The 8,726-nt window shown below is 38.5% G+C and overlaps 1 pseudogene; it reads right to left on the bottom strand.

The window, feature by feature from the left end:
* Positions 1-209: 209 nt before the first annotated feature.
* On the bottom strand, positions 210-1,222 carry LOC109575120 (olfactory receptor 5W2-like; annotated as a pseudogene).
* Positions 1,223-8,726: the final 7,504 nt, after the last annotated feature.

Here is an 8,726-nt window from a genome sequence, read left to right on the forward strand (position 1 = left end):
TATACTTGAAATAATAATGTTTGAATGAATGGATACACACAAAAATGATAGAATTTGAAGAGCCAGGAAGTTTTGCACAGAGAAAGTTTCATAGATAAGGTCAAGACATACAATGAAGCATGACAAGTTTTGAAAACTGCAACAATTCCCTATGGCTGAACTTTAGTATAGCTACTCATTTATTAAATAACTTGATAAAATTATATTTCTCATGTGTCATACTGTATAATTTTGCAAAAGTAATTACTATATGTGTGTGCATATGTGTGATATAAATCTTTGAAGCCACCTTTTATTTTTAGTTTTCCTAAGGCATTTTTCACATCCTTGTTCCATAGGCTATAAATCAGAAGATTTGACATGGGAATCATAAGGGTGTAAAACAATGAGGTCATTTTGTCTTGATCTAAAGAGTAGAGTGAACTTGGCCCAAAGTACATAAAAAGCATAGTTTCCTGGGAAATTGCCACAGCAGTTAGGTGGGAGGTGCAGGTGGAGAAAGCTTTGAACCTCCCCTCAGCAAAATGGATCTTTGAGACTGCAAGGATGATATAATAATAAGAGACAGGAACTCCTGAAATTGAGCTCAATTCAATAACTCCAAAAACAATAAATACTGTCAATCCATTGACCTGTGTATCAGAGCAGGAAAGAAGGTAGAGTGGAGGTAAGTCACAGAAGAAGTGGTTAATCTCATTTCACCCACAAAAGTGTAAGTGGATTGCTAATGTCGTGTGTATCAGAGCATCTGCCAAATGGTGCCATTTCCCACCAGGTAAATCCCAGCCACAAGCAGAGAGCACGCCCCGCTGGACACGCTGACCACATAGAGCAAGGGGCTGCTCACGGCCTTGTACTGGTCATAGGCCATCACTGCCAGCAGGAGACACTCAGAATCTGCCAAGATACAGAAGACCAAGAATTGCAGAGCACAGCCACAGAAAGAGATTGACTTGTTCTTGGCAAATAGGTCCACCAACATCTTGGGGCCAGTGGCTGTGGAATAGCAGAGGTCACAGAAGGAGAGGTGGCTGAGGAAAAAGTACATGGGTGTGTGCAGCTGGGGGTCCATCCTAATCAGGGTTATCATTCCAAGATTTGCCAGAAGACTGATGAGATAAACAAGGAGAAACAAGGTAAATAGGGTCACTTTGTTCTCAGTCTTCTCAGTAATACCCAAGAAAATGAATTCATTCACGGAGGAGCAATTATCTCTGTCCATTCCTCTTTGTTCTTGTCTATACTCTTAGAAAAATATTTTAAAAAATAAATAACAAAGATACATGGATAGGTAACACTTTTGCACATCTGCAAAATATCATAAGACAGAACACATTTCTTTCTATAATTGTGTTTTTGTATTCAGAAAAGCATCCAGTCAAGTGCCCGCTCTTTAAAGAGGCAAAGCTATCTATTGGGGCTTCTTTGTTGGTTCAGACAATAAAGAATCTGCCTGCAACATGGGAGACCCAGGTTTGATCCCAAAGTCAGGAAGATCCCTTGGAGAAGGGAATGGCTACTCACTCCAGTATTCTTGTCTGAAGAATTCTGTGGACAGAGGAGGATGGTGGGCTACAGTTCTAGGGGGCACAAAGAGTCCAGCATGACTGAGTGACTAATACTTCTTCAGGTATCTATTACCCAATAACAAAAATCACCTAGAATAGACTGCTGAGAAACTGAACCAAATCTATTATGTCATTTATGAGGCATATTACTTCCTACAAGGTCATGTCGGAGTCTGATATTTTTATCTCAATGGATATATTTGAATTAATTTAGACTGGTTCCAAATAGGAAAAGGAGTACGTCAAGGCTGTATATTGTCACCCTGATCATTTAACTTATATGCAGAGTACATCATGAGAAATGCTGGGCTGGAAGAAACACAAGCTGGAATCAAGTTTGCTGGGAGAAATATCAATAACCTCAGATATGCAGATGACACCACCCTTATGGCAGAAAGTGAAGAGGAACTAAAAAGCCTCTTGATGAAAGTGAAAGTGGAGAGTGAAAAAGTTGGCTTAAAGCTCAACATTCAGAAAACAAAGATCATGGCATCTGGTCCCATCACTTCATGGGAAATAGATGGGGAAACAGTGTCAGACTTTATATTTTGGGCTCCAAAATCACTGCAGATGGTGACTGCAGCCATGAAATTAAAAGACGTTTACTCCTTGGAAGGAAAGTTATGACCAACCTAGATAGCATATTGAAAAGCAGAGACATTGCTTTGCCAACAAAGGTCCGTCTAGTCAAGGCTAAGGTTTTTCCAGTGGTCACGTATGGATGTGAGAGTTGGACTGTGAAGAAGGCTGAGCGCCGAAGAATTGATGCTTTTGAATTGTGGTGTTGGAGAAGACTCTTGAGAGTCCCTTGGACTTGCAAGGAGATACAACCAGTCCATTCTAAAAGAGATCAGCCCTGGGATTTCTTTGGAAGGAATGATGCTAAAGCTGGAACTCTAGCACTTTGGCCACCTGATGCGAAGAGGTGACTCATTGGAAAAGACTCTGATGCTGGGAGGGATAGGGGGCAGGAGGAGAAGGGGATGACAGAGGATGAGATGGCTGGATGGCATCACTGACTCGATGGACATGAGTCTGAGTGAACTCTGGGAGTTGGTGATGGACAGGGATGCCTGGTGTGCTGCAATTCATTGGGTCGCAAAGAGTTGGACATGACTGAGTGACTGAACTGAACTGAACTGATCTCTCTTTTCCTCTTCAAAATAATATGAACAAGACTCTAATGTATTAGAGATGCTGAGCTGTAGACAGGGCTAAGGATTCTCTCCACTTGAAAGTATTTACATGGAAACAAAATGGGATTACAGCTTTAATGTTTCTCACTACATGATTGGCTTAAGAATATTTGTATTAATTCCTGAAATAATGACTCTGTCACTGACTAATAATAATGATCACTATTTTGTTACTGGTTTTATGTTGTATTTAATAGTGAAACATTTAAGTATTATTATCAGCCTTTATTCCTAGTAATTTATTATTGATCTGTCATAATACTCATTACCCCTTTGCAGAGATAGTTGTCAAAAATCAAGTCGCTTGATGAGTGAAAGAAAAGATCTAAAAGGAATTGAAAACAATAGAACACATTTGCATCTGTTTGGATTTTAAATGGGCTGTAATATTATAAAATGGAAATTAGACGAGAGACAATAAATTATTCTGAGAGACACATACCCTCTCTCGTGTATGTATCTGTGTGTGTGTCGTGTTTACTATGCCTATTTTTTTAATTGGAGTAAAACTGCTTTACAGTGTTGTGTTGGTTTCTGCCATGTAGCAAAGCAACTCAGCCACTATTATAAATATATCACCTCCCTCTTGACTTGTATACGTTTTTGAGGTATATGAGAATAGAATGCATTTAATGAACTTCTTCCTTAAGCCTAAATAGATATGATGTTTTTTCACATGAGAATTAATTTGAAAGTTTTTATTTTTACTGTGGTGGTTGTATTATTTTTTAAACAAAATGAAACAAACCTTCAATTCATGTATACACTTATCCAATGATAAAAGGAGTAAAAGATTTTTTGTGAGCCAACAAGAAAATAAAATCATTAAGAAGTCATACTGTGGTTATTAACAAGTTCAGGAAGATGGTTCCCAATCAGAGAAATCAAAATCATTTCTGGCAAATAAATGCAGAGTTAATTTAACTGAGTAAGTAGGCATAAATGCTTCACTTACAAATACATTTTTTCTTTCTCAAAAAGTTATTTCCTCTTATATTCTTTAAGATAGGACCTGGAAACCTACCTGAAGTGAGTAGATCTTGGGTAGCTAAATGATAATAAGTAGATGGTCTTTTATTTTACCAGGTGTATGGGGACTTAAATCCCTGAGTTACTGCCCCTGGGTTTTGATGTTAGCAAACATTTCATTAATTATGTTTCTGCTTCTGTGTATTCCCCTGTGAATTCAGAAACAACTTTGCAAAAGCTGAGTTTTGAAGCCTCACTATTGCTGCCAAATTGATCTATGGTAGAAGAAAATAGCAATTTGTTTGTATGGTGTGCTTCACAGTTACCCTGAAACTATCTCTTCCTTGTCCAGTCAAAGAGGAAACCTAATGAAACTCAAAAAGATCCTCCCGCCGTCATTTTCAGCTCCTTTGGATTGGTCATTTTGTCTTTGAAACAGTCTCCTTCAATACATTTAGAAATATTGCTACACTTTGACCATATGCTCTTTCTTATGTAAGTATGCAGTTCTTGTTTTCATTGTTTTTTAATTATACTTTCAAGATTGTTCAGTTATCTCCAGTCTCTAAATCCAGAATATTTTCATTACTTCAATAAGAACCCCCCACTTGCTACCCGTCAGTTCTCCTTCCTTAGCCCACAGCAACCACTAATTCTATGTGGTTTCCTATTACGGATGTCTCATACAAACAGAATCATGTGATACCTTTTTTTGTTCTCATTTGTTTTGTTCATTTGTTTATTTGTTTATTTTCCTGTCAGGCTTCTTTCCTTGAAAATAATGTTTTCAAGTTGCATCCATGTTGTTCCACTTATCAGTATTTTGTTTCATCATTTTGGGACAATAATATTTCATTTTAAAGATACAATACACTTTGCAGATCCCCTCTTCAGTTAAGTGACTTTCAGGTTTTTTCTACTTTTTATCCATTATGAATAACGATGCTATAACATTAGTAACAATCATCACCACACATTGTCTTATTCTCATCCTACCACATTACTTACAGGCATTTCAATGACTTTATGACTCCCTCACATTTCCTAAATAATGCATTTTTTTCTTTCTGAATTACATTTTATTTATATAAGAATATTTATATTACATTTAAGACCTCAGGAAAAATCAATGATTTTTTTTTTCATTTCCTAAAATTTCTAGTGCAAGAATTTGAAAAGGTAATACTATCTAAATGTTCATTTACTACTAAGTATAGTAGTAATATTTCTGTCTATTAAAGTGGAGGCTGAGGAACAAAAATAAGAATGTAACTGTGTCCAGAATTTTCTACTGATAAAGTTCATATATGCAAAGATGACTCATTTAAAACTTTTTACACAAGTGATTTTTGTAAATAAACAGAGTTCATAATTTTTCTTAAAAAAGTTATTTGTTTGCTACTATCCACATTCATTCTATGAGACAGAAGACTCACTCATATTACATCCTCCCAAATTCTCCCTTCTAGACAGCAACGGAACTCTTTCAGTGAGTCAGTTCAGTCACTCAATCGTGTCTGACTCTATGCTACCCCATGGACTGCGGCATGCCAGGCTTCCCTGTCCATCACCAACTCCAGGAGCTTGCTCAAACTCATGTCCATGGAGTCAGTCACTTTGGTGCCCAAGAAAATAAAGTCTGTGACTGTTTCCATTGATTTCCCATCTATTTGCCATGAAGTGATGGGACCAGATGTTGTCATATACTCGATGGACATGAGTTTGAGTAAGCTCTGGGAGTTGGTGATGGGCAGGGAAGCCTGGCATCTTGCAGTCCATGAGGTTGCAAAGAGTCAGACATGACTAAGCATCTGAACTGAACTGAACTGACTTGGTGATGCCATCCAACCATCTCATTCTCTGTCATCCCCTCCTCCTCTGGCTTTCAATCATTCCCAGCATCAGGGTCTTTTGCAATGACAATCATAATCATTGGACACTCATTTTCCAATGAATCATAGTTCTGGTATCTTTGGAAGTAGCCCAATCATACCAGATATAAAGATCTTAGAGCAAACTTTGGGTATGAAGTCCCTTGGACTGCAATAAGAGCAAAGCAATCCATCCTAAAAGAAATCAGTCCTGAATATTCATTGGAAGGACTGATGCTGGAGCTGAAACTCCAATACTTTGGCCACCCAATGCAAAGAACTGACTCTTTAGAAAAGACCCTGATGCTGGGAAAGGTTGAATGCAGAATGAGAAGGGGATGACAGAGGATGAGATGGTTGGATGGCGACCCAATGGACATGAGTTTGAGCAAGCTCTGGGAGATAATGAAGGACAGGGAGGCCTGGCATGCTGCAGTCCATGGGCTCGCAAAGGGTTGGACATGACTAAATGACTGAATAGCAACAAATCCTCCATTATAAATATGTTCTGAATTGTCTTTATCCATTCATCTGTTAACAGACATTTAGGTTACTTCTATGTCTTGGCTATTGTAAACAGCACTGTAATGAACATTGGGGTACACATATCCTTTCAAACTAGAGTTTTCTCTGAATATATGCCCTGGATGGGGATGGTTGGATCATGTGCTAGCTCCATTTTTAAGTTTTTAAGGGATCTTCATACTGTTCTCCATAGTGGCTGTACCAATTTACATTCCCACAACAGTGTAGGAGGTTCTTCTATTCTCCATACCCTCTCCTGACCTGCCTCTTGACAAATCTGTATGCAGGTCATGAAGCAACTGGACATGGAACAACAGACTGGTTCCAAATAGGAAAAGGAGTATGTCAAGGCTGTTTATTGTCACTCTGCTTATTTAATGTATATGCAGAGTACATCATGCGAAATGCTGGGATGGATGAAGCACAGGCTGGAATCACGATTGCCAGGAAAAATAATATAACCTCAGATATGCAGATGACACCACCTTTATGACAGAAAGTGAAGAAGAACTAAAAAGCCTCTTGGTGAAAGTGAAAGAGGAGAGTGAAAAAGTTGGCTTAAAGATCAACATTCAGGAAACAAAGATTATGGCATCTGATCCCATCACTTCATGGCAAATAGATGGAAAAACAGTGGAAACAGTGGCTGACTTTATTTTTTTAGGCTTCAAAACACTGCAGATGGTGACTGCAGCCATGAAATTAAAAGACCCTTACTCCTTGGAAGAAAACTTATGACCAACCTGCTGCTGCTGCTGCTAAGTCGCTTCAGTGGTGTCCGACTCTGTGCGACCCCATACACGGCATCCCACCAGTCTCTCCCATCCCTGGGACTCTCCAGGCAAGAACACTGGAGTGGGTTGCCATTTCCTTCTCCAATGCAGGAAAGTGAAAGTGAAAGTGAAGTTGCTCAGTCGTGTCCGACTCTTCGCGACCCCATGGACTGCAGCCCACCAGGCTCCTCCGTCCATGGGATTTTCCAGGCAAGAGTACTGGAGTGGGGTGCCATTGCCTTCTCCGCAATGACCAACCTAGACAACATATTAAAAAGCAGAGACATTACTCTGCCAACAAAGGTCTGTCTAGTCAAGGCTATGGTTTTACTAGTGGTCATGTATGCATGTGAGAGTTGGACTAGAAAGAAAGCTGGGCACCGAAGAATTGAGGCTTTTGAACTGTGGTGTTGGAGAAGACTCTTGAGAGTCCCTTGGACTGCAAGGAGATCCAACCAGTCCATCCTAAAGGAGATCAGTCCTGAATATTCATTGGAAGGACTGATGTTGAGGCTGAAACTCCAATACTTTGGCCACCTGATGTGAAGAGCTGACTCATTTGAAAAGACCCTCATGCTGGGAAAGATTGAAGGCAGGAGAAGGGGATGACAGAGGATGAGATGGTTGGATGGCATCTCATGGCAATGGACATGAGTTTGAGTAAGCTCCGGGGGTTGGTGATGGACATGGAGGCCAGGCGTGCTGCAGTCCATGGGGTCACAAAGAGTTGGACACGACTGAGTGACTGAACTGAAATGAAGTGGCACCCTCCCCAGCATTTACTGTTTGTAGGCTTTTTGATTATGGCCATTTTAACCAGTGTGAGATAATATCTCTTTGTGGTTTTAATTTGCGTTTCTTTAATGATTCACATGTTGATAATCTTTTGATGTGCCTCTTGACCACCTGTATGTTTTGTTTGGAGAAATGTCTATTCAGATCTTCTGTGCATGTTTTTGTTTGGATTGTTTGTTTTATATACTGAGCTGCATTAGCTGTTTGTAAATTTTGAAATTAATCCCTAGTTGCTCACATTGTTTACAAATATTGTCTCCCATTCTATGGGTTGTCCTTTCATTGTGTTTATGGTATCCTTTGCTGTGCAGAAGTTTTTGTTGTTGTTTTAGTTTAAATAGGTCCATTGGTTTATTTTTGTTTTTATTTCTGTTGCCTTAGGAGGTGGATACAAAAAAAATATTGCTGTAATGAATGTCAAAGACTGTTATGCCTATGTTTTCCTCTAAGAGTTTTGTAATACCTCATCTTATATTTATGTCTTTAATCCATTTTGCACTTATTTTTGTGTACAGTGTTAGAGAATATTCTAATTTCATTCATTTACACTGGCTACACAATTTTCCAAGCACCACTTATTGAAGAGACTGCCTTTTCTCTTTTGATAGTCTTGCCTCTGCTGGATTTATAGTCCTCAATTTTTATTTCAGAGTGATTTTGAGGCTTCTTAGGAAGTACCTGACTATGTAGTTAATTAATGCTTGCTATTAGCTCTAGCTTATAGTTATTAATATAGAAAATGCAGTCTGTATCATAGAATATAAAGGACCTAAATGCTCAAAGTTCTCTCAGTAAATATACAATAAATCTTAGGGTAATTGAAATAATATTTGAATGAAAGAATTAATCATAATAGTTGACAAAATTGCAAAATTCTGGAAGTATTTGGCAAAAAGGAAGTGCTATATATTAGTTGTTATACACAATGAAAGCTGTGTTTTGGAATGGTAGTATTTTTAAAGATTACACTTTATTAAAAATAGTTATTCACTCCTTTAAAGTATTTGAAACAATTTCATTTCCCTTGGA

The sequence above is a fragment of the Bos indicus genome, chromosome 21 (assembly GCF_029378745.1).
Source record: "Bos indicus isolate NIAB-ARS_2022 breed Sahiwal x Tharparkar chromosome 21, NIAB-ARS_B.indTharparkar_mat_pri_1.0, whole genome shotgun sequence".
Lineage (NCBI taxonomy): Eukaryota > Metazoa > Chordata > Mammalia > Artiodactyla > Bovidae > Bos > Bos indicus.